This window comes from Grampus griseus, assembly GCF_964374135.1.
Source record: "Grampus griseus genome assembly, chromosome: 17".
Classification (NCBI taxonomy): domain Eukaryota; kingdom Metazoa; phylum Chordata; class Mammalia; order Artiodactyla; family Delphinidae; genus Grampus; species Grampus griseus.
Genome location: NC_139011.1, coordinates 46,974,428 through 47,001,799, shown reverse-complemented (window position 1 = coordinate 47,001,799; position 27,372 = coordinate 46,974,428). Strand labels below are relative to the sequence as shown.

General features: G+C 37.1%; 1 protein-coding gene across 13 annotated transcripts in view; it reads left to right on the top strand.

Annotated features, from left to right (window-relative positions):
• Positions 1-27,372, top strand: part of LOC309835203 (uncharacterized protein) — a 125,824-nt gene that overhangs the window by 29,648 nt on the left and 68,804 nt on the right. For 12 of the 13 annotated variants that reach the window (XR_014297972.1, XR_014297973.1, XR_014297974.1 and 9 more), the window contains one exon: positions 14,625-14,862. The exons of the other annotated variant lie outside the window; for it this stretch is intronic. The gene's annotated coding sequence lies outside the window, so the exon portion shown is untranslated. Of the gene's footprint in view, positions 1-14,624; positions 14,863-27,372 lie in introns of those variants that run through there. 13 annotated transcript variants of the gene reach the window in all.

The following is a 27,372-nucleotide window of genomic DNA, read 5'->3' as shown; positions in this document are numbered from 1 at the left end:
TTCCTCCTTAGCGACTTTATTTAAATCGTTTCTCTTTTTCTTCTCAGGAGACTCCGGTCTTCTCTTCCCTGTCTTCCCCAGCAGTCCTTTTCGGATGTCATTCTTTTTACTAGTGAAGTTCTTAAATGAAACTGCTACCGTCAGTATCCCAAATCTACCAGAGGCCCATTAAGAATAGACTCACCAGCTTTAAGTGGCAGATCAGTTTCTGATTTCACCGAGCCTAGCATCCTTTTTAAAAAATTGTATTATTAAATGTAGAGTGTGGAAATAGCCCTGAAGTTATTTTTAAAATGAAGGGCTCAATGAGTGTTGGAAATAGTTATTTCATTTTTCAAGTTGCATGACCTCTAATGTCAGATTGAGCAGATCTAGAACATTTTTGCCCATCCTGTTTGGCAGAATGCTTATGCGTTTTGATAGCGGCTCACATTCATCACTATTCAAGTTGGCTTAAACACAGTTTGAACACTTTAGAAAAAAGACATTATGAGAACAACTAGGAAGCTGTTTTGATGAAGTCACTGTTAAATACCTTTTAAAATAGGCTCCACATGTGTAATGTATCAAAATAAAGTTGGCGGGAGTCTTGTAAAAAGGATTATTTAGGAATTTGAGTAGTCTTAAGAGTTATGTAGCTATTTTGGGAAAAACATTCTTTTTCTGTTAACAAACGTTTACAACTCCTGTGATGTGAGAATTACCGAGGTTTACTGTGGGATTAACACAGGAACTCATTTTATTTGAGCTACTACATGGATGTAGAAGTGGTAAATTGTTCAGGTTAGCGTAAATCAGTATGTAGAAGAAGGAAAAAAAAAAGTCTGCATAAATTCCCCTGGAAGGGGGATATGGTCAGAGATGGCAATTTGAAAACAGTGAGTCACCAAAAGTAAAAGTAAATTACAAGCTGTTTTGGGGGTCTTCAAGAGAGATTTTATAGATTGAACAACAACAGCAGCAAGCATAAAATAGAACGCTGTCATGTAGACTGCAGCCTGAAAAGAAAGCATTGCAGAAAAGCCACATCATCCTGAATTTATATTTCCGTGCATTTGAACAGATTGGAGAGCAGTAAAGTTGTTTTAAGAGCGAGTGATTTAAGTCAGCCAGCTTGTGAATAATACGAGATATTTTTGCATTTACATTAACTTATGTCCATAAATAACGAACTTTAACAATGAACAAAATCCATAATCCTGATAATGCTAAGGAAACTGGAAAGATACCTTTACCTTGAAAAGACAGGATAAAGAAGACAGCATAGAAATTTAGGGAGATTGCAGTTTTGGAAAAATCATATTAACATTTATTAGCTGCTACAGCTTTGAAATGTGATGATTTAAAGAAAGAAGTAGACTGTTGATTTCTAAAAGGTAATGTGTTGGCTGAAAGAGAAGAGAATCTTGTTGAGACCTAAAGTGTTCTTTTAAGGTTATATTTCAATGTCATTTCAAAAAATAAACACATTTTTCCCATAACAAAACAGTGAGGTTAATGGAATAATGCAGGTGAAAGCTTTTTGGCCCGAAGGAGTTCCATCCTTTGGAACAAAGTTTTATTGTTGAACACACCATGACCCAGGCCTGTGAGTGCCAGCACAGTGGCTGTTTTTACAAGATCTGGTACAATATTCACAGTAGTTCTGGCCTTAGCACTAGGCAAGGATCATTCTTTTTGTATCTTCCTGATTGCTTCCTCTACAGAAATGGGATAATCCCTCCTAAACTGGAAAGTAGTTTCTTCCCTCAATAAAACTAGTTTCTTCTCCAGGTTGAGCTTTTCCAACTCTTAGAGGTCTAAAATGAATGATATGAAACATACTGTATTTGCATCTATTTTTATTTAAGAGTTATCTAAGGAGATTTATCTAATTAAATAGGAATTTCCTAAGAGATGCCAAAATAAACAATCAAGTTTTCTTTAAAGATCATATATATTATATAACAAGATCCACCTAAGAGTTAAAATATAAGTAGGTATATAATTTAACTATTTGAAGATAATTTTTCTTCTTACCACTGAAGCAATAAGCAGGTAGTCGTACAATTTGGGGAAAACAATATTTCTGGCTTTTGTTTGTTTTATTTTAATTTGTGATATTCATGAGATCTTTTGTGAAGCCTTTGGGTATATAGTAAAATTCATGGGTTTTTAACTTTGTATTGACTCGTATTTTTGTAGGTTTTAAATTTTTCTTCTGGCTTTAATTTATACTATCTCCTTTTACTTTTTCATTTAGAAATAATGTATTTTTCTCAGGATTGCAATCTCAGTGCAGTCCTCTACTTTTCTATTTGTTGGACATTCTCTTAGACGTCTACATTCTTGTCTAGTTAGTACATTTCTAGTTTTTTATACAATTGATAAGAACTCTTTAATCTTATGAATTCTTTATATTTACTCTTTGGAGACAAGACTTATAGGGATTTCCTTGGGCTTAAACTAGAAAGAAAAATGAATTTGCATATGAAATGTTGAAGGCTTTGTTACAAAGTGGGTTAACATTATATGTATGTTTGAAATAAACTACTTCAACCAGAGCACCTAGCTGTTAACCTCCAGATTAATATCTATCATAAAATATGTGCATGCTTCCAACACATGGCATTGCCTCCTATTACTGCATGTCCGGGAGAAATGGTTTTGTCTTGTAGCAAAAGGCATTAGCTCTTTGCACTTTTTTTTTTTTTTTTAATGACAGCTATCCAAAAATCAAGCTGAACCCTTGTATATGAGGACAGAAAAGGACAATTTTTAGACAGGTCTAATATCCAGTTGTACCTTTCAGTCACTTAGAGAGAAGGCTTAGACCCCTGAAGCCCAAAGTCACAGGTTTTTTAGGATTATGGTGGTATATACCTCCAGTTTATAGGAAGAAAATGCGTTGTAGAAAATCCAAGTTAAATTAGGACTAAAATCCAAGTTAAATCTAGAACTAAAGTTTTACTGCCCCCAATACTTGTAAACTCTAGGTAACTGCTCTGTTGTCCATTTCATCAGTTGCAGAATATTCAAGTTAGTCTTTCAATGCTAACAAGAACATAAAAATGCATTATGTCTAAAAGCAGAACATGATTGCCAAGCCAGATCTGCGCATTACCTGAGAGTTTGGGGGGCCACCCAAGCGGCATCTACTTGTTTGCTACTGACCTTCAGATAGACTTGCTCAAGAATTGTTACAATGTAATAACATACACGCTTATGTACTCTTGAGTTTATTGAAAACACACAGCAAATGTGCACACACACACACATACACACCAGCACACCAGCACGCACCTACTCTAGAGCCTAGAATTTTAAGAGTCAGAACTGTTTATTTGCTTCTGGATTAAGATGGACCCTGTATTTCCTCAGCATGCTAATTAGAAACTCTATAAACAATTCAAAACCAGCTTCTTAAAATTCTGTTTTACAAAAATTGATGTTAAATATTGTCCTCAGAGAGTTCTACTCTGACTTTTCAAATTGTTTTTTTCTCCCTTCATGGGATAAACAGTTAGGGTTTCTTTTTGTTTTTTTTTTTCTCTCTCATGTAAAAAATTCTATCTTAAAAGCTGATTTATTATTTCTTCCTTAGCATGGATGACATGGGAACAAAGATGATATTTCATCAGTCTTGTTTTTATTTAAGTTGAAAGGTTATATATTTCTACTTTCTACTGCAATAATGCTAAATATTTTTATAGTGCTTGTAAATCTTATGACATTATTTTTTTAGTTTGTATTTAAGGCATTTACTCAAAAGGGACCATATGCCTCAGTTCATGTCACTCTATCATCAGTGTGTATGGTCACTCTATTTTCTATACTTTAAAGATTGGTTTTGGCCCCGACGTTCCTCTGCCAGATTTATTTCCTTTATTTTCCCCTATATAGCACCATTTGGGCCATTTAATATGTAATTTCCCAACTCACCTTTCATAGTTATTTTAAACATATGTATATATTTGAAATACCGAATTGTTTTGTATTTTCTAATTTTTGCAAAAGTAGTATCGACTAAAAATCACATCCTATTCTTTTATTTTTTCTACACAAAATTTTTGTTTTAAAATTTGTCTGTGTTGCTCCATAGAAATTATTGCTTCTGGCCACTGTCTAATATTCCACCATATGTTAATACCATGTTTTGCTTATCCATTACCCTGGTGATACATACTTAGGCTATTTTCAACACTTTATGTCCACCATAGGCATTAATACACTCTTTCCACATGTCCCCTTGAGTAACAGTGCAGAGTAACAGTGCAGCTGTGGAATGGCTGAGGTAGAAGTCATATATATGCCTTATTTCACAGATTCCTCCCCAGAATAGCTGTACCATTTTCCCCTCACCAGCAATACTTGGAATTTCTCTCTTGCCATATTCTTTGTCACCACACGCTGTTAATCTGCATTTTTAAAAATTAATTAATTTATTTTTGGCTGCATTGGGTCTTCGTTGCTACACTCAGGCTCTCTCTAGTTGCAGCGAGCGGGGTCTACTCTTCGTTGCGGTGCGCAGGCTTCTCATTGCAGTGGCTTCTCTTGTTGCGGAGCACAGGCTCTAGGCACGCGGGCTCAGTAGCTGTGGCTCCCAGGCTCTAGAGCGCAGGCTCAGTAGCTGTGGTGCGCAGGCGTAGTTGCTCCACAGCATAATTTGCATTTTAACTTCTGGAAATTTGGCATGTGTGGATTCATATGAAGTAAGGTGTTTTAATTCTGCATTGCTCTGATTGTAGAAAAGTTAGGTCTTCATATACTTTCTTGCTATTCATGTTTTCCATTCTATGAATTGCCTATCATGACCTTCGCTCATTTTTCTATTGAGTATTGTGTGTCTTTAGAGATGTAGAAGTTTTTGTATTCAGATGTTGAGTCCTTTGTTGGGTTTTAGATAATGTATATGTCTTCTACCCATCAACTGTTTTTCAGTCTGACTTTGGTATCCTTTATTGTACATAAAATTCTAATTTTTTATTAAAGTATAATTGATTTACAATATTATGTTAATTTCAGGTGTACAACATGGTGATTCAATATTTTTATAGATTATGCTCCATTGAAAGTTATTATAAAATATTGGCTATATTCCCCATGCCCTACAATATATCCTTGTATCTCATTTATTTTATACATAGTTGTCTGCACTTCCTAATTCCCAGTCTGTATCTTGCCCCTCTCGCTTCCCTCTCCCCACTGGTAACCACTAAATTGTTTTCTATATCTGTGAATCTCTTTCTGTTTTGTTGTATTCATTCGTCTTATTTTTTAGATTCTATTTATAAGTGATATCATTACAGTATTTGTCTTTGTCTGACTTATTTCACTAAGCATAATACCCTCCAGGGCCATCTATGTTGTTGTAAATGGCACAATTTAATCATTTTTTATGGCTGAGCAGTGTTCCATTGTGTACATATGGCACGTATTCTTTGTTCATTCATCTGTTGATGGACACTTAGGTTGCTTCCATATCTTGGCTATTGTAAACAATGCTGTTATAAACACTGGATGTGGGTGCATGCATCTTTTCAAATCAGTGTTTCTGTTTTCTTCAGATATATACCCAGGAGTGGAATTACTGGATTATATGGTTGTTCTGTTTTGTTTTTGTTTTTATTAACATCTTTATTGGAGTATAGTTGCTTTACAATGGTGTGTTAGTATCTGCTTTATAACAAAGTGAGTCAGCTATACATATACATATGTCCCCATATTTTCTTCCTCTTCTGTCTCCCTTCCACTCTCCCTATCCCACCCCTCTAGTGGCTACATCAGTTAACATTCCCACCAACAGTGTACCAGGGTTCCCTTTTCTCCACATCCTCGCCAAGGCTTGTTAGTTTTGTTCTTTTTTATGATAGCCATTCTGACATGTGTGAGGTGATCTCATTGTTGTTTTGATTTGCATTTCCCTGATGGCTAGTGATGTTGAGCATCTTTTCATGTGCCTGTTGGCCATCTGTATGTTTTCTTTGGAAAAATGTCAATTCAGCTCTTCTGCCTATTTTTTTAAATCAGATTTTTTATATTAATAAATTTATAATTTTAATATAGTTAAATTCATCACTTTTGCTTCATACAATGTATGCTTCTTTATTTTTCAAAGATCTATTTCATCTCTTACCCTGAAATCACAAATATATTACCTTGCAATTTCTTTTATTCTCTCTAGATTTTATTTTTCACATTTAAATATTAAAACTATTGTATTTTAGTTTTGTACATTAGGTGGAATTATATAACATAATGGTTAATAGAATGATTTCTGTGGGGTTTAAGTTCCAGCTCCACCATGTACTTCTTAGGCTAGTCATTTTATCTCTCATACCTGTTTTTCCACCTGTAAAATGAGGATAATAGTTTATGCCTTGTGGATTTTTTTGTGAAGATGAGGTGAGCTATATAGGACTGGGTACAACATAAGTGATATCACTAGGTTAAGATCCAGTCTCATCTCTCTTTTTAAAATGAGACTGTTTCCCCAAAAGCTGTAATTCAACTTCCTCCATTGGACTATGATTCCATCTCTTTCATGTGCCAACTTTCTATCTGTATATAGCTCTATTTCTAGGCCACCTGTTTGATTTGTTTTCTTATTTGCTGTTTCTTCCAAGGGCATCACACAGTTCTTATCTATCATGACTTCCCAATATATCTTAATGTGTAGGGCACATTCTCCATTTTGAGCTTATTTTTCAAAACTACCTTAGCTGTATGGAGAACTTTATTCTTCCAGATACATTTTATTTTACTTTATTTTATTTTATTTTTTTTATAGGAGATAGAGCAATCTGCTCTTTTTTTTTTCTTTTTTTTGGCTGCATTGGGTCTTCATTGCTGCGTGTGAGCTTTGTCTAGTTGCAGCGAGGGGTGGGGCAGGAGGCTACTCTTTGTTGTGGTGCACAGGCTTGTCATTGCAGTGTCTTCCCTTGTTGCAGAGCACAGGCTCCAGGCTCGTGGGCTTCAGTAGTTGTGGCTCGTGGGCTCTAGAGTGCAGGCTCAGCAGTTGTGGTGCACCAGCTTAGTTGCTCCGTGGCATGTGGGATCTTCCTGGACCAGGGATTGAACCCATGTTCCCTCCATTGGCAGGCGGATTCTCAACCACTGCGTCACCAGGGAAGTCCCCCAGATATATTTTAGAATCACTTTTTATGCTGTCCCTCAAAAAAAAAAAAAAAAAAAAAAGAGCTTGGCCTTTTATTACAGTTGCATTTAATTTTATAGATTAATATAAGGACATTTATATTATTATAGTAAGTCATCTCATCCATACCTGTGATACAAATTTCTTTTACTCATGTGTCCTCTAATAAAGTTTTCATTATGAAGATTTTCTGCATAATTTATTAGGTGAAACCCCATACTCTCTATAGGTTTTGTTACTGTGGTAAATTCATCTTGTATTGTATCTAGATATTGATGCTATGGAGGAACACAATTGATTTTGGTGTATTAATTTTTTTCCAGCCCCTATGTTGAGCTCTTTTCTTAGATTTAATAGTTTATTGATTTTCCTGTGTTTCCAATGAAATACATAATCAAAACAATCTATAAATATGACATTTTTATCTATATTCTTCTAAACCTTCTCTCTATTTCTCTCAATACACAGCTCCAAAAAGGTCGGTTCCAATAGACCAGTAATGTTAGAAATCTTCATCTCAATTCTCTCCTTAAAGGAAATGCTAATTTTTTTAAAAAATTAGTAGTATAATAATTTTTGTTAGTGTATACATGTGCCATGTATTTTTGGTATATAGCCTTTATCAAGGAAAGATAGTTATTATTTGGATCTAGTTTTATAAAATTTACCCTACCCAATAGATTTTGAACCTCATGGGATGCTTTTTATCTCTTCTATCTAAAAAGAATGATGATATGATTTTCTCCTTTTATTTAACTAATACAGTGAATCACATGAATTGATTGGCTGATACTGAACCAACCTTGCATTCTCAAGGATAAACCCACTTGACCAAATCGTATTATAGTATAGATTAGCTTTTGCTGTATTACAAACCACCTCAAAACTGAGTGGCTTAGGGAGATCAGCTTGGTGCTTTGTGACCACCTAGAGGGGTGGGATAGGGAGGTTGGGAGGGAGGGAGACACAAGAGGGAAGAGATATGGGAACATATGTATATGTATAACTGATTCACTTTGTTATAAAGCAGAAACTAACAAACCATTGTAAAGAAATTATACTCCAATAAAGATATAAAAACAAAAAAACAACAAAAAACTTAGTGGCTTAAAATAGCAATTACTTGGCCATTTGGGACTGGATTCATCTGGGTAGTGTTTTACTTTTGGTTTTATCTGGGCTCCTTCATGCAGTTTTAGTCAACTGATGGATCAGCTGAGTGAGAGCTGGTCTGAGACAGCCTCACTCACAGGTTCGGTGGTTGGTTTGGACAGTGGGAGCACCTGGTCCACTTCTCTTCAGAACCTAGTGGGTTAGTCCTCGGCTAGCGGGCTAGTCCTCGGCAACTGAGCCGTCAAGCTCTTTTGCTATTGTCTCATCATGTGGGTTGAGTATGCCAATGCCCAGTCCTGCTGAAGTGGTGACTCAGGAATGAGGGTGTCAGAAGGGGATTGTACCATAATTTTTGAAACATCCTATCACAATGTTTTTAATATACCTTAAAACTCTGTGGAATAATATTGTATTTAGGTTTTTGACTTATATTTTTAATAAGAAAAATTTGATTGTAATCTTTTTTTATATTGCCCCTGTTTGGTATAATATTCTTCTTGCACCTCTAGCCCCATTATTCTAGCTTGGGGTACTTAAAATGTATTGAAGGGGATAGAAATGAGTATTGCATCTTAAATAAAAGTCTTGGACAAGTGGTTCCCACTTATCACTGAGGTTGTTCAAAAGGCTGCACTCTCACGGTGGACTATTGAACCCTTATGTACACCAAGCATTACATCTCACTTATACAATATTTATATCACAGCGCCTATGTATAGCACAATACCCATTGCTAATTCAGATTGTGTTTTAAGATATGAGACAAAATGTAAGACTTTTATTATAGTCATAAACATCTAGCAAACCAACCAGAAAATAAAAGCTAATTTTCAGTTGGTTGGCCGAGAACAAAAAAGCGAAGATTACCTAGTGCAAAACCATATCTCTGCTAACTACTGTTGGATTTAGAGCACACACATGCTAAAAAATATCTTCTTATCAAAGATTTGAGGTTGGACCTGAAAAAATTATATCAGAAGTGAAAATAATCATGTGGTCTGACCAGCGTGGATCACACAAAGTAAGTGTATACTATATATAAAGTAGATAGACTACGAGGTCCTACTGTATAGCACAGGCAACTATATTCAATACCTTGTAATAACCTATAATGGAAAAGGATCTGAAGAAGAAATACATATATCGGAATCACTTGGCTGTACACCTGAAACACAACATTGTCAATCAACTATACTTCAAGTAAAACAAAACAAAACAAAAAACTAAGTGTAAAGGGAAGTATAGTTTTATAAATTCACCTCTGATATCCAATGGACCAACTGAAAGACAACAGAAACTACAACTATCTAGGAGACAGGACATGGCCGGCAAACCAGGCCGTTACCCTCGGTAACGGTCATACCTGCCAAAAAATATACAGACTAGCCTGCATTCATGAATACATAGGAATTCTTCATTTATCTGGCATTGTTAGGCAATGAGGTATTGTATGTTAGGAGAAGTTTTTTTAAAATGACAAATTTAAGAGGAGTTATTTTAACCTTCACTCGGTAATTTTTTTCTAAAATTAAGAAATGTATCTACTGGTGTATCTAATGTTTCCTTGATAACTCGGGGTCATCAGTTCAATCAACGTTTGCATGAATAATGCAAATGGAAACAAGACAGGCATGCTTACTGAAACTGAAAATGACATAGCAATGGCTGGAATAACTGATGAGAGAGCAAGAAAAAAGCAGAACTGAAAACAAACCGTGATCAGGAAACAATCAGTCAAGTTCTGACTTTCTGTACTTAGTTTCAAAAAGAGATACCACAAATCCCAGCGAGAGACTCCAGCATCATTAGCTGTCTTCCTCCTTTGTTTCCACCTTCCTTTCCTTTTCCTTCTACCCTAGATTGTTCCAGAAAGTGTTTATAGCTCCTTGCAAGACAAATTCTAATACTTGCTTTCTCTCACACAAACTTCACAATATGTCCATGTGATAAATGGTGTGGAGGTAAAAGAGAATTCATCACAGGGACAGCTCCTACGAAACTAAAATTAGAAACTAGCTTCTAAACATGCAGAGAGAAGGGCGTGGTGTCAGGCACTAATTTCCTTGCGAATTCCTCTCCATTTCTAATAGACGTTCTTCTTTACCAAGATCCCTTTTTATTGGTGTCCTATAAAAAGGACTGTGTAGCACAGGCAACTATATTCAATACCTTGTAATAACCTATAATGGAAAAGGATCTGAAGAAGAAATACATATATCGGAATCACTTGGCTGTACACCTGAAACACAACATTGTCAATCAACTATACTTCAAGTAAAACAAAACAAAACAAAACACTAAGTGTAAAGGGAAGTATAGTTTTATAAATTCACCTCTGATATCCAATGGACCAACTGAAAGACAACAGAAACTACAACTATCTGCTCCACTCCGCCCATCCTCATCCTGTAAAATACATTCACACTCTTTTGTGACCCTACTTATTTGCCCATTAAATAATCAATCACAGAACTGTCGAAATTAAATACAGAGTGAAATTAAAATACTGGAGTCACTTGGAGGGTTTAAGCAGCTCCACCAGAAAATACTGGGCATGGATTTAAAAGAGGCTGCGTGGGACTTGCTCTTGTCCAGGTTCTTTCTCAAGAAGTATCTGAAATAAGGCTAAATTCTGAGTTAATCAGACTGGCCTGCTTTCTCAGGTGGACTGGAATTCTGTTCTTTCCCCTCAACTCCCTGATGTCAGTGGTAATTTCCTGAGAGGAGGTGGACTTCTCTGCCTACTGCAGAAGCTCAGTTCCCCCCGGGTCCACTCCCTGTCTGAATCCCACACTTGAGGCCAGATGCCAGCCTTCCCAGAACATTTGTGGCCTCCTTTCAGTTTTTGACCTGCTCAGATTGAGTCCCTCTAGACTCTTTCTGGAAACCTTATCTTCAATCCCTTTCCCTGACCTCGATGGTTACCTGCCTACTTTAGGCCTCAGGTGCTTTAGCTATAAAATGATATATTTGCCCTTAATTCTAAAGTCTTCTTTCTAAAGCGCTACAATGTGGTGGCTTCTTGAAAATGTTTCTCTTTGCTGGTTTTAATTTTGTAGAGAACTAAAACCCCAGCCACTCTAAAAGACAGTAAGTTACATTGGATAAGAAAAGTGTGCTTTTGTAGTTAGATTAACAGGGATGGAAGACGACTTAGTATGTTTTAAGATACTCATGATCCGTTCTTGTGAGAGTCGGGGAAGAAGGGGAAGAGAGTTAATAAAATACCAAACAATTGTGACAAATTAAGTTCACCAAGATGTAGGTGATTAGTTACTACTTGAATAAGCCACACAAATCCAATTCAAGTTTTCCTTTAGTTTTCTAAGAAGGATCCCAGTGAACTGAGTCCCATGTTCAGTGACTCCACGTTCAATGGCTTAGTCTTTAAAAACTGTTATGTTGCTGGAAGCAGAAATATTGCCCATCAGTCCTAATTGATGTTTAGCTATCATGCACATTTCAAATAAATTTATTACATTGCCTGATCTCAGTGTAATACATTCTAAAGGGGCAAAGAGCACACGAAAAGTTATGGAGTCTCCATCTTCTACACTAAAGTGTGCAATAAATTACATATTATTTGGCCGTGAAATTCACAAGCCATAGAAACCACACCATTAGCAATGTATACAGTGGTAAACAGCAGGTAATGAGAATGATATAAAACCAAACAGACTGTGTATGTTGGCACTGCTGCCAATAAAGCAATTATTAAATGCATTCATATGCATCTACGCTAGGTAAGCTCTTTAGGGCAATTGCTATGAGTTCTACATACCTGTCAGGATATTATATATAGCCCAGTTTCTATGCCCTTTATTCAAAGACGCTGAGAAAGGGTTACTCTGGGTAAATTCAGACCTTTTCTCAATATAGAATTTGGTCAACATGCATTCTGAACAGCAAAATTTCACAGTATTTTCCTACAGTAATTGCCACCTCAGCAAATGCAAGATTAAGTATAATGGATTATAAGAAGTTAGAAAGGAAAGATGGAAGAAAAGAAGGAAGGTAGAAAAATGGTGGATATGGAGTACGTAGAGTGGACCTAAAACTAACCTGAGGTTTCCCTGAATTATTAGCATATGCTATAGAAACTTAAATGAAAAAATAAAAAAACCCAGCAAGGGAAACTCAAAGATTCTTTGCTTTTTCACTTTACTGCATATACACGTCCATCTTAAACAATCTATATGCTTATATCCAACAAGAGAGCATTGTTTTGCAAGGCTATTTGGGTTCTATCAGCATGTAAAGGTCAGACAACTCAACTTTAGCAGAGTCAGCTTTCAGGTGAATAATTGTTTCTTTCAGGTTGCGAGCATTTGAATTCTCCAGAAATGTTTCCCAAAACATGAAAATTAAAAGAGTCCTAGGACAGCGTCCTTTAGAAGTTTTATAGTATCAAGGTTTTTGGAGGAGGAGTATCCTTGTCCATTATCAACACAATGATTCCAAGCAGATCAATTTATGCTGAGAATATTATATAACAGAACCCACTTCACATCCATTATACTGACAATGATCTTCCTTACTTCAACCTTGTGCTTCTTATAAAGTTGAAAATACTGAGCCAAGAACAGACAGTGACAATGCCAGAGACTCAGCTGTACCTATAGGTGCCTTCAGACAACATCAGCCACCCAGGCTAAAGTCCTGGTTTAAAACATCCCAACATGAATGAATCTCAAAAATCATATGCTGAGCAAGTGAAGCCAGATCAGAAGGGCACCTACTGTATTATTCAACTTACATGAAATTCTAAACTGGGCAAAAGTCATCTCTAAAGATAAAAAACAGATCTGTGGTTGCCTTGGGGTAGGAGATGGGGATACTTTTGCAAAAGCCTAGGAGGAAACTTTCTAGGGTTTTAGAATTGTTATCTATCTTTATGGGGGTGGTAGTTATACAAATGTATACATTAATTAAAAGTCACTGAGCCGTTGACTAAAAATTTCTGCATTTTATGTATGTAAATGATACCTTAATAAGGTTGATTACAAAATGAACCAAAACCAAAACAAAGCAGAAGAAAAACCTCTCAAGACCTTAAAGAAAATACACTGTTTTCTTCCAGGGTACCAGATTGGAAATGAGGCATCGGTCTGTTCTACCCTCAGATTATCCCTAGGATTATCTAGTCTATTTTAAAGCACTAGAGTTCTCTATAAGGAAAACTCACCCCATGTTTAATTTCTTTGATTTCTTCTGTGCCTCTTCTCCCAACACAGTGAAGCCATTCACGGAAGAAAAACCAGCTTTTTCCAACTTTGCATCACCATATATTCTTTGCAAAGCTATTATTTATAGAATAAAATTTGGCTACACTTTGTAAAAATCTAGCTTTTTGAGGCTTACAAATCTTAACAGTTAACCTATTGTCTCCACTGGAATTTGGAAAAAAAATTATTTTGAAAATGAATAGCTGAGAATTGACATTTTTGCTTTTTGTGATTTTCTCCTCCCCTAAGAGAGAAGTGAGTAGGAATGAGAAACACATACATAAAGAAAAAAAATTCTCTTGTTGCCTTTGCATGGTTATAATTTATAGGAGGCCCTTTTCAACAATAATCTATTATCAGAATCAATAAAATACAATCTCCATGAAGGCCAGGCCAGGATATTTGTCTCTTTTTCAGCAGATTGCAATACAAAACACATTCATGGATATGCTTCTTGATGATCTTTGTAATACTGTAACAGTTGACCATTTCCTCATGCCTCTTCACCTTAACTTAAACCTGGTTTTTCACTGATGACCTCACAGTTCCTTCTCTATCACTTGGTTGTGGGCCTCTTTTCCAACTCCAACTCCAACTCGCATTTCACTGTGGAACCAAAGGAAGACTCACACCTTCCTGCTTTTTAGTGATACCTCAAGGTCATTTCCATATTGTGATCACCCTGAAGAATAGCCAGACAATTGTTATTTCAGAGCCATCTGACAGTTTGTAGCTCTAAAAATTAACTAAGGACCGCATTTGTCAAAAATATCCTAGTTTAAGATGTTGGTAATACAGCAACAGTAATCCCGAAGTCACTTATGACAATCAGTGTGGGAAGCATCCTCCTTCAGGAAGATCCTTTGCCATACAATACTCTTTCCCTGTCAGGTAATAAGGAAGCACGGCCGAGGAAAGTAACCTTTTGTGGAAAGAAATACTTGGCTTCGAGAAGGCTTGCAGTTCATATCTTTTTGTTGAATTAGATTCCCCATTAATTACTTTATCCACAAAGAGGTAATTATCAGAATTATGTAAGCAATTAAGGAGATGCTACTCCACATTCTTTCAGCTTGTTGACCTTTCTCACTTTATTTCATGCGGCCATCTGAAACATCAGTGATTTACCTGTCTTTCTTTTTTTTTAACAGATTTCTGTGTGTGTGTGTCCCCATGATGAAAACATCATTAAAGTAAAATATCATGAATAGACTCTTAAGAAGCAGAGTCTACTGAAAGTCCTGGAAAATATGAAAGCACTAATATTCATGGACAGCTCTACACTCTGAAAGTTACTCCAAATGTTGTTGATCTCTCTTTTGTCTAGGAGTTTTTCAAATTTTCTACCATGATCATTTGTTAGTTTTATAATTACATAATAAAGGCATTACGTCATACAATCTTTTGTTATCCATTGCAGTTTTAAAACTATTCCTTTCCTTGTCCTCAGCAGATATGTCACAGATTATTAGTACACAAGCAAAGACTTTCAACGTAACAGTACTTTATAGTGAGAAGAACTATACTGAGCTATCTCTATCCTAAGACAATGCACTAGGAAAGCACTAGGAATTCTTAAGCACTAGGAATACAGAGACGATCAAGGGGCAAGTTCCTTGCCTTCGAGTATACATGATCATTATAGCAAATGCTTAAATAGCACTTAGTATATAACTCACCACAGCAGTCTTATTATCCTCCTTTTTAATAGGTGAGCAGAGGAAGCCACAGGGAAGTCATAGGGTAAAACCAGAATTTGAACCTAGGTAGACTAGTACACTCTCCACGGCTTTAACTACTACATTAAAATATATATATATATATATATATGTTATACATATATATATAAAAAAAAAAACTCCAAGTATTCCAAAGTTACAAAACACTTATCTACCAAAACTCAAAAAGTAGCACACAAAATTGCACAGAAAATAAACATGTAAAAGTTCATAAATAAACCACAATATAACCTGCTCCACATAATATACTGACTGCAGTGTCCTGGGCCTCTCCCATCCTTAGGTAGCCGGAAATTACAACAAAATAATACTTTTCACCTTTGGAAGCCACACCATCTCTCATACCAACCAACCAATTACTTCCTTAGAGAGAATAGGAAATTAACCTGAATATCATAAAAAAATATACATATATAGCATTACTGATGTAGAATCTTTGTTTAAAGACAATAATTTCAATAGCAGAGGGAACGTTACCATTGCAGGCTTCCGATAACCTCTATATTTCTCAGATTTCATGCTAAATCATATAATGCCATATTGTGTCTGAAGCTATTTTTTCAATAGTCCATTTTCTTAAGTGGACTAGCAATGCCGTAAATACTGAGGAACATTTTGGCTCCCAAATCCTAAAGCCATTCTGATTATGCCTGGGTGATCATGGGGACGTCATCGGAACTACCAGAGGACTGGCTGAAATACCAGTGTTCTGGCCAGCTTACAAATCAGAAATTATACAGAATCCAATTTTATTTTTTTGTTAAGTAATTCCTATGAGGCTTTTGGGATGTCAATGTAAAGTCCTTTCATGTGTAATCTTTATCCATTAGATAGGGAACAATGCCAATCCCCGTCATAAATACTTTCACAACCTGACACTGAAAATCCACTGTAGGGCATAGGACCTGCAAATAGGATGTGAATCACACACATCCACTCATTCAGACAATCCACAAATGTTCATTTTTAAGTCTACTATATGCCAATAATGTACGGGCCTCTCAGATGCTAGACCATGCTAAATGCTGAAACAGACATACTCAGTTCGGGCCCTCTTGGAACTTGTTACCTACAGAAGTGCCTTCGTTGTAAATGGTCAGGTCTCAGCCAATGCTATTATCATCAGCAGGTGACCAAAGGATAGAGCTTGCTTTCTAAACAAGCTCCACACTCTTTGCTTTCAACATTTTTGTTTTCCTTCAAGGCACATAATCCAGTGGTCAGTTTCTCCCAGTTAGTGAGGTTTGGGGAAAAGGTACCCAGTGAACAATTCCTTGTGGCCTCACTCTTTCCTCACACTCTCCTCTGTGCTTTTGAGCTAAAGAGACCTGGATTAAAGTCACTTGCTCTAACGTTATTATTTTAAAATACGGCTGCTCCTGCTTTGAGGATTTCCACTGGACCAACACAGCAGCAAAGCAGCACTGAATCAGAAGCAGGTAAATTTCAAAATGACAGCTCTAAACATATCCACTCTCCTTTTGTTCTCCTCCTATCCCTTTGCTCTGAACACCTCTGCCCTGAGGCTTTGCCTTTACCCTTCTCTGATTACTGCTCCAAAAGGGTTTCCAAGAGCGGGGAGTATTTTATGGTTTCATTTGCTCCCAAGTCCTTGGTGGAAAGGGATGCTTGCTTCCTGATTCTTACTAATTCCACACTCACATCATCAACACAAAAATCATCATTAAAAAAAAAATTTCCTCATCTTCATATTTCTTCTGGGCCAACACTGAAAGAATATTTTCAAAGAAACACTATCCTCTCTCCTTTGCTCTTCTGAGTTTCACGTTCTTACCTCCAGTCTCATTTTCAACCCTTATTACAGGATGCATCACAAAAACAGAAGAAAGTTCTTTGTGCTGTCCTGTACCAGCTAATTATTCTAATTTGTTCTGTCTCTACCAAACAGAAAGCGAAATCAACACAAAGGCTGATTATGCGACCTCTTCCAAGGGAATGGTCTGAGAGTTGTCTATTTACTAATGAAGCTCAGTGTGTATTAAGGGTTGACTGAAGCAATCATCAGGAATTTTCATCCCTTAAATTAGTCTTTTCTACCAGATGCACATCTTTCATTTCGGATAATATAACTTTTAAGTTCAGGATACAACTGGACAAAAGAAAAGAAAAAAAGGTAACCAACACAACATTTGCAGTAATAACACAGTAACAGCTCTCATCCTTCCCTGAGGAATTCAGCCTACTTTATGGACACAATTTAGTACAAACTCATAAGAAAGCTAACAAAGCCCCAAACCCCTTCACAAGAGCGTAGAGAGGTAAAGGTCAGAAATTATTACTGCCAGACCCAGCAGACAATGGCACCTACCGGAAAGAGCACAGGACAGGAAAACCTGGGAGCCTGTGTTCCAGTTTCGGTTATTCCTGTAAGCACTAGTACGATCTGAGTGAACTCAGCCTGCCCTGCTTTTTCCGTTTATAAAAACCTACATCATCCTCTCAGTAGAATGAAATGCCACATCTGAAAAGTTGCAGATCTCTTTAGGAAAGAAAAAAGCTCATGCTTTCCAACCAAAATGGAATAATTCAGTCAATGGAGACTTAATAAAAATCTGCCATAAAGCAATTGTTTACTTGAAATCTATCTTTTGTGGTATATTTATTGGGGTAAGGAGCGTAAGCAAATCATAATTAGAGTTACCGATTATTCCAGAAATCAAGGTCATTGAGTTCAGATTCCAACTTTGACCCTGACCCAGGCTTACAGAGATGTAAGATGTCCCAATACCTCATATCCAGCATACATGGGAGAAACAAGGTATGCAGACAGATCCTCTTATAAATATCCCATATGTCGTGGTTTTAATACAGGGTCTCAGATTCATTGCCATTCTTCACATCCAGATGTGGGCATTTTCCCTTGAATTTAGGCAGGCTTTCCATGGCTTCAAACAATAGAGCAGGGGTCAGTAAATTATGGCTGGTGGGCCAAGTCTAGGCCTCTACCAGCTTTTATAAATGAAGCTTTATTGGAACACAGCCATGTTCCTTAGTATATGTATTGTTTGTGTCTGTTTTCACATCACAGCAGCAGAGCTAAGTAGTTGCAAAAGAGACTGTATGGCTTGTAAGGCCTAAAATATTGACTGTCTGACACTTTATGGAAAAAGGTCTCCAACGCCTGCAATAGTATATAATGAAAGTGATGCTATGTAACATCTAAGACTAGGTCATAAAAGGTCATGCAGCTTTTGCATGATTCTCGTGGAATGCTTCAACCCTGGACACTCATTCTCTTGGAATACTCTATCTTGAATCCTAACTACCACGTTATGAGAAGTCCAAGCCACCTGGGCAGCCATCTATAGGCACTCCAGTCAACAGTCCTTGTTGGGCCCAGTCTTCAAGGGCCAGACATGTGAATTAAAATTATCTAGATGGGGCTTCCCTGGTGGCGCAGTGGTTGAGAGTCCACCTGCCAATGCAGGGGACGTGGGTTCGTGCCCGGGTCCGGGAGGATCCCACATGCCGCAGAGCGGCTGGGCCCGTTAGCCATGGCCGCTGGGCCTGCGCGTCCGGAGCCTGTGCTCCGCAACGGGAGAGACCACAACGGTGAGAGGCCCGCGTACCGTAAAAAAAAAAATTATCTAGATGATTCCAGCTCCAGCCATCTGAATCCTCATGAGCTGAGGTTCCAGACATCAGTCATGGAGTAGAGACAAGCCATCTCCTCTGTGTACTGTTTGAATTGCTGACCCACAGAATCTGGGCACATATTAAAATTTTTGTTTATTTCACCACTAAGTTTGGACTTCTTTATTATGTAGCTATAGATAACTATAGCACTGTGTCTGTACACAGGATATCTACATTTCACAGAGCACAGATTTTTAGATGTGAATGTTGACTGCTCACTTTCTAAGAAGAACGTATACACACACATAGGTACAAAATGTTTATGTATATGTAAATATTAGACCTATATAAACTAATCTATATTATCCATAAAATGAGGGGGCCTTGATAATGGCTAACATTATTTTTCGGTATTTATTGTGTTCCAAGAACTGATAAATTCTTGCATTGTATGAATTTTCTCTTTCACCCTCATAGCAACTCCCTGAGAGAAGTAATGGTATCTCTATTTTATAGATGAGAAAACTGAGGCAAAAACAGATAACATGCTCAAGAGTACTCAACAAGTAAATTTTAGAGTCAAGATTTGAACCCAGGTTCTCAAGTTTTAGATCCCTTACTCATACTCACCAAGCTATATACTGAGGAAGGGGATGAAAGCTGACGCCATTACCTCATGCTCAAGAAGTTAGACAGAAACTTAGCAGGTATGGTTGAAAGAAGACAGGACTTGGAGTCGTAAGTCCAGAGCCTGAGTTATGAGATGAATTCTCCTCTCATCTAGATATAGGTTTGTTTTTAGAAAATGAAGAAGATCACTGCATATTTTGATTGTTAATTTCTGTACTTAATGATTACCAAAGAATGGAATTTTACCAGGGAGCTATTTTGCAATGACATAAATTATTGATTCAAACTCAAACCTTTATTATAAATTATTGATTCAAAATCAAATCTTTATTAAGTCTCCCTTGCATCAGAAGTTTTACCCACTCTTCATTTCTTTGAAACCCTTTCCTGTCTACTCTTGGCCAAAGCTTGAAGCCTAATTTAACACTTGGAAATAAAATAATGAAATAGTCATAACACAGCAATTCCAATGCCTACTGAAATGGAAGCTCTAAATAATTTTTCAGATAATTTAGGAAATTAAAAATATTTACATCATAGATGCAAAGACAGAAGTTACTTGTGTAATAAATGGTGAGACAAAAAGTTTCTGGTCAAGTAGATTTGTTTAAATATGATCACTAATCTGAGTTCTACCCCTGTGCTAAAACCCAGTGACAGGTTGCATACAGCTTCTAAAGGGATAGTTCAGTGCATTGGGTCAAATTCATGCCATAAAATGTGGTATTAGTACTAGAAGACAGAGTGACTGTCTTCTTTGGGACATAGATGAAGACCCCAAGATAGACAATATCAAGGACAAATTATGTAGAATAAGATATTATCTCAGTCCTTGGAACATGTCATCCAGGATAGAACAAGAAGTAGATTTATTATCAAGTACATGAAGCCAGACACAGTAAGCAATGAGTGGTAGTTGGTTAAAATAGACAGGTTTTAGAAGCAGAGGCACGGATGTAGAAAACAAACTTAGGGTTACCAGGGGATTGTGGCAGGGAGGCTAAATTGGGAGATTGGGACTGAAATATACACACTACTATACATAAAATAGATAACTAATAAGAACCTGCTCTTCTTATTAGGCCAGGGAACTCCATTCAGTACTCTGTAATGGGCTATTTGGAAAAGACTCCAAAAAAAAAAAATAAAAGTGGGGCTTCCCTGGTGGCACAGTGGTTGAGAGTCGGCCTGCTGATGCAGGGGACACGGGTTCGTGCCCCGGTCCGCGAAGATCCCACATGCCGCGGAGCGGCTGGGCCCGTGAGCCATGGCTGCTGAGCCTGCGCGTCTGGAGCCTGTGCTCCACAACGGGAAAGGCCACAACAGTGAGAGGCCCGCGTACTGAAAAAAGAAAAAAAAAAAAGTGGATATATGTACATGTATAACTGATTCACTTTGCTCTACACCTGAAACTAACACAACACTGTAAATCAACTATACTCCAATAAAAATTTTTTTAAAAAATAGGTTTTAAGAACCATAGTCAGGGAGCAGTGTGGATTGGAAAGACCTGGCAAGAAAAATTTCTGCATCCTCAGACAATGCTCCCCAAGCTGGCTATTGCAAGGGTGAGCATTTAAGAGATCTTTGACCTAAGGAGGACGTGAGATTAACAATCTATCCCAATGTGCATGAATTATTCTCCTCAGTGCTATCAGAAATCAGATGGCATCCTAGAGCAGGGGTCAGCAGATCTTTTTTGTAAAGGGTCAGATAGTAAATATTTTGGATTTTCTGTACCATACGTCTCCATTGCAACTGCCCATCTGCTGCTGCAGCACAGAAACAGCCATGCACAATACGTTAATGAATGAGTGCGGCTGGGTTCAAGCAAAACGTTATGTACAAAACCAGGAGTCAAGCGAGATCTGAACAGTGGGCCAGAGTGTGCGGACGCCAGTTCTGGGTCAGTGTTCACGGCTGAATGAGTCATGAGGCCTTAAGTTCCAGTTCTCATTGTACTACTTTCTACCTGGGTGAACTTGGGTTCATCCTTTTATTTATATGGGCCACTGTATTAGTCAAGGTTCTCCAGAAAAACAGAACCAACAGCATGTGTATACAATGTGCCCATATATACTGATAGATATAGATCTAGATATCGATATTGATACCTAGATCTATATCCATATCTATATAAAGATAGAGAAAGAGAGAGAGATTTTAAACAACTGGTTCACACAATAATAGAGGCTTGGTAAATTCAAAATCTGCAGGTTAGGCTGTCTAGAGACTCTCGGAAGAGTTGCAGTTCAATTTCTGTAAGTCTTCTGGCAGAATTCCTTTTTGCGACAGGGAGGTCAGTCTTTATTAAGAGCTTCAACTGATTGGATGAGGCCCATGCATATTATGGAGGATAATCTGCTTTACTCAAAGTCCACCACAAATTTAATTATGAATTTCATCCAAAAACACCATCACAGGGACTACCCTGCTGGCACAGTGGTTAAGAATCCGCCTGCCCATGCAGGGGACATGGGTTTGAGCCCTGGTCTGGGAAGATCTCACATGCCGTGGAGCAACTAAGCCCATGCACCACAGCTACTGAGCCCGTGCACCTAGCGCCCATACTCTGCAACAAGAGAAGCCACCGCAATGAGAAGCCCGCACACCACAACAAAGAGTAGCCCTCGCTTGCTGCAAATAGAGAAAGCCCACGTGCAGCAACGAAGACCCAATGCAGCCAAATATTATAAATAAATAAAACATAAAAATTTAAAAAAACACAAAAACACCATCACAGAAATATCCAGAATAATATTTGACCAAATAACTGGGCATGGTGGCCCAGACAAATTGACATGGAAAATTCACCACCTAAGCCATAGTTTTGTCACCTTTTACTAAGAAATATGACTTATCTGAGCTATTTTGATACCTAGAAGATACCTTCTAGAGGTAACACCCTCAGTATTTTACATGGTAGGCAGTAGAGGGAATGAGCCCATTTGCCCAGTCATATGACACCTAAAGGATAAAATTCTGTCTTCTCTCTCCAACCCACAGGGATGAATGCCAAAAATACATCACTTATATCTGCTTTAGCTAACATAGGATAGGTCTGGAACAGACCTATGCTCCCAGTAAGTCTCGTGAAATGCTGTTTCATTAAGGAGAGACTTTACTTGCTAAGATTAGAAGCAAAAGAGGGTGGTGGATGAAAAACTGCCCAAGGATATAAGCTCATGCAAGGAAGCAGGAGAGAGAATGGGTATCCGAAGATGTGCGCTCTGAGCCAACACTAATTCCACAGCATCAGGTTATAATTCAGGCAGCCCAACCGCTGGGTTTTTTTTCCCCTTCTTTTCCCCCAAAGAGGGACAAGCATACTGACAAAGGAAGAGCATCAGTCACCACAGATAAATTGCTTTTTAGAGGTGATCTCGCAAATGATTTGGCTCAGTGTAGACTATGATTTGGCTCCCCAAACCATAAGCTAGAGCATTTCATTCCAGGTCCCTCCTCAAATATCCATGATAGGTAAAACTCTGGCATCAAGTAGGTCTTGAAATCTCCCCAGGTGATTATAATATGCAACCAGGGCTGAGAATCTGGAGATGTAGAGCAAATTTAAATTGAACTTTAGTTAAACAGTAAAACAAGCTCTGACTCTACTGGCTGGAGCTAGACAAGGGATATGGATTTAGTGGGATGAGAAGATAAAGGACACCAGGGAGTAAATCAAATGCTTTACACCTGTGCTTAGCTAATTGTTACTCAGATAATTCAGACAATCTTACAGCACCTGAACCCTGAAATTCCTCAGTTCTGTTTAAAAAAAAGTAACTCTTCAAGTAACTGAACTCTGAGAATCATGCCAATCATAAAGAAAAAGAAGAAATCTTATTTTTTGAATTAGTTGATTTCATATATACTGTTTCACTTTCATGATATTAACTAGTTATCTTTCTTTCCATTTTATGTTTGAGGAAAGTAAGGCTTTAAAGTCTCAGTAATTTTCTCAAGGTCACTTGTTAAGGGTGTGGTAGGCAGCATAATGGCTCCTAAAAATGCCCTCACCCTAATCCCTAGAACCCAATAATATGTTACCTTACATGGTAAAGAGGACTTTGCAGATATGGCTGAAGTTATAGGCCTTGAGATAGAAAGATTATCCTGGATTACCTCATGGAACAAATCTAATTGCATGAGTCCTTAAAAGCAGAAAACCATTCCCAACTGTAGAAAGAGAAAGAGAGAGATGTCCTAATAGAAGCAGAATCAGAGAGATGCAACATTTTGGGGTTTGTAGGTGGAGAAAGGGGACTCTGAGTCAAGGACTACAAGTGACCACTGGAAGCGGATAAAGTCCAGGGAACAGAAACACCCCTAAGAGCCTCCAGAAAAGAATGTAGCTCTGCCAACACTTTTTTTTCTTTTTTAACCATCTTTATTGGAGTATAATTGCTTTACAATGGCGTGTTAGTTTCTGCTTCATAACAAAGTGAATCAGCTATACATATACATATATCCCCATATCTCCTCCCTCTTGCATCTCCCTCCCACCCTCCCTTCCCTATCCCACACATCTAGGTGGACACAAAGCACAGAGCTGATCTCCCTGTGCTTTGTGGCTGCTTCCCACTAGCTAGCTCTTTTACATTTGGTAGTGTATATATGTCCATGCCACTCTCTCACTTCATCCCAGATTACCCTTCCCCGTCCCTGTGTCCTCAAGTCCACTCTCTATGGCTGCGTCTTTATTCCTGCCCTGCCCCTAGGTTCTTCATAACCATTTTTTCTTTTTTTTTTTAGATTCCATATATATGTGTTAGCATATAGTATTTGTTTTCCTCTTTCTGACTTACTTCACTCTGTATGACAGTCTCTAGGTCAATCCACCTCACTACAAATAACTCAATTTCATTTCTTTTTATGGCTGAGTAATATTCCATTGTATATATGTGCCACATCTTTATCCATTCATCTGTCGATCCTGCCAACACTTTTACTCAATTGAGGCCAATGTCAGACTTGTAAGGTAATAAATTTACGTTGCTTTGAGTCACTAAATTTGGGATAATTTGTATGAAAGCAATAAAAAAAAATACAGAGGTCCTACAAGAGCCAGGCTATATATTTATACTTAAGTATTTCTGAAATGAATTTAACCTTGTGATTGACAGCAGCAGCAGCAGCAGCTTCCAAGGGATCCCACCACACACCTGAGGCAAAAGGAGCCTAATACAAAGCAGTGACAGCAGCAGGTCACTGCCCCACACTTGGGGTAGAGGGGGACTTGATCTACTGTAGCAGCAGCATAGCCTGAATGGGAACCCATCCTCCTGTGGCACTAGTCCCATCAACATTAGTCTAATCTGCTAGCATCTGCTGTGCCAACAGGCCCAACATATACAAACCCTCCAACTCAGTAGCATTAAGTGAGCCAGGCTCAGTGTTTCCTGAAACTCATATCCAGTTGCACTGGAAATCCAAGATATCACCTACTGTTATGAAAACATAAACAATAACAGAAGACTGGGAACTTCAGAAAGAAAAGGGGAACAATGGAATGGGTGAAAACAAATGGGGTAAATATAAGAGACTATCATTAGCCTCATGAGTTTCTTAAATTCTATATGATGGTCAAAGCAAAAATGATGACACCATCTGATGGGGTTCTAAATGTAGAGAAAGGAAATACTACAGAAAATCATACTTTAACTTCACTTGAAGTAATGAAACACTGATTCCAGTAGGCTATGATAAGTTACATATGTATACTGTAATGCCAAAAGCAACCACTAAGAAAACTATACAAACAGTATACACAAATGATTATAAATGAATTAAATTAAAATGGACTTATTAAAAAATGTTTAAGTAACCCACAAGAAGGAAAAATATGGGAAACACAGGATTGAGAAACTAAGGTAAAAGACGAAACAAAAAATAACATGGTAGACCAAATCTTTGACATGGCAATAATTACATTAATGGTAAATGATCTAAATAACCAAGTCAAAGACAGAGATTGGAAGAGTAGATTAAAAAATCGTAAGCATGATCCAACTATATACTGTCTATAAGAAGCTTACTTTCAACATCATGATATAGGTAGTTCAAAGTAAAAGGATGAAAATGATATATCATGTGAACATTAATCAGAAAAAGCAGAAATGGCTATATTAATATCAGATAAAGTAGACTTCAGAGCAAAGGAAATTATTAGGGGCAAAGAGGGTCATTACATAAAGATAACAGGAATAATCCACCTAGATGACCTAGTGATACTAAATGTGTGTGAACCAAACAACAGAACTTCAAAATGCATGAAGCAAACACTGAAAAAGGTAAAAGGAGAAAGTTTTAAATCCACAATTATTATTTGAGACTTCAACACAGCAATTTATACAACTACCAGAGAGAAAAATCAGCAAGGATATGGAAGAACTGAAAACATCATCAATCAACAGGATATAACTGACATTTAAAGAACACACTCAGTAAGAGCAGAATACATATTGAAGTGTCCATGGAACATTCACTCATATACCATATACTGGTGATAAAAAACCATTAGCAGATTTAAAAGAATTAAAATCATAGAGAGTATGTTCTCTAGCCATAATGGAATCAGACTAGAAATCAATAAGAGAAAGACAACAGGAAAATCTTCAATCACATGAAAACTAAACATCACACTTCCAAATAACTCATGGGTAAAAAAGACAGCATCAAGGAAAAAATTTTTAAATGCATAGAATAAAAGAAAATGGAGATATAACAGATCAAAGTTTGCGGAATGAAGTGAAAGCAATGCTGAAAGGGAAGTTTATAGCACTAAATTGGGAAAGAAAATATTTCAAAGCAATAATCTAATTTTCTATATTAAAATAGTAAAAAAGGAAGAGGAAAAAACACTAAACAAGCAGAAAGAAGGAAATAATAAAGATGAAACAGAAATCCATGAAACTGAAAACAGGAAAATAGGGGGGAAAATCAATGAAACAAAAGGCTGGTTCTTTGAAATAAGCAATCTAACCAATAAAGATCTAGAAAGACTGATAAAGATTAAACAGAGAGATGGCACAAATCACAGATATCAGAAATGCAACCAGGGATACCATGACATATCCTGCAGGTTAATGAGGGACAAGTTACTATGAACAAGTCTACACTATAAATTCAAAAATGTAGATGAAATGGGCCAATGTTTCTACACCCAAAACTACCAAAACTCAGCCAAGATGAAATAGATAATCTCAATTTTCCTGTAACCATTAGAAACACTGGTTTTTCATTTAAAAACTCCCAAAAGAAATGTTCAGGCTTAGATGTTTCACTTTTACCCAAGACTTAAAGAATTAACACCAATTTTACATGATTTGATAAGAAATAGAAGTAGAGGGAACAGTTTCTAATTAATTTTATGAAGCCAGTATTACCTTGATACCAAAACCAGACAGGGATAGTATAGAAAGAAGAAACCTACAGACCAATATTTTTTATGAAATTGGCTGAAAAACCCTCAGCCAAATATTAGCAAATTAAATCCAGAAATATATGAAAAGAATAATATACCATGACCAAGTGGGATTTGTTCCAGTTATGCAAAGTTGGTTAAATATTTGAAAATTAAACAGTGTAATCCACCATATCCAATAGATTAAGGGGGAAAAGTCATGTGATCCTATCCATTAATGCAGAGAAAGCATTTGACAAAATCCAATCCCATTCATGATTTTAAGAAAAGAAGAAAAAAAACTCCAAGCAAACTAGGAATAGAAAAGGAGCATACTGAAACTCATAAAGATGATCTACAAACAACCTATACCGACATGATATTTAACTGTGAAAGACTGGATGCTTTCTCTGTAAGATCAGAAACAAGGCACCGATATCTGCTCTCACCACTTTTATTAAATATATCACTGGAGGTTCTAGTAAGAAAATAAAGCAAAAATAAATAAATACATAAATTTAAAAGTTA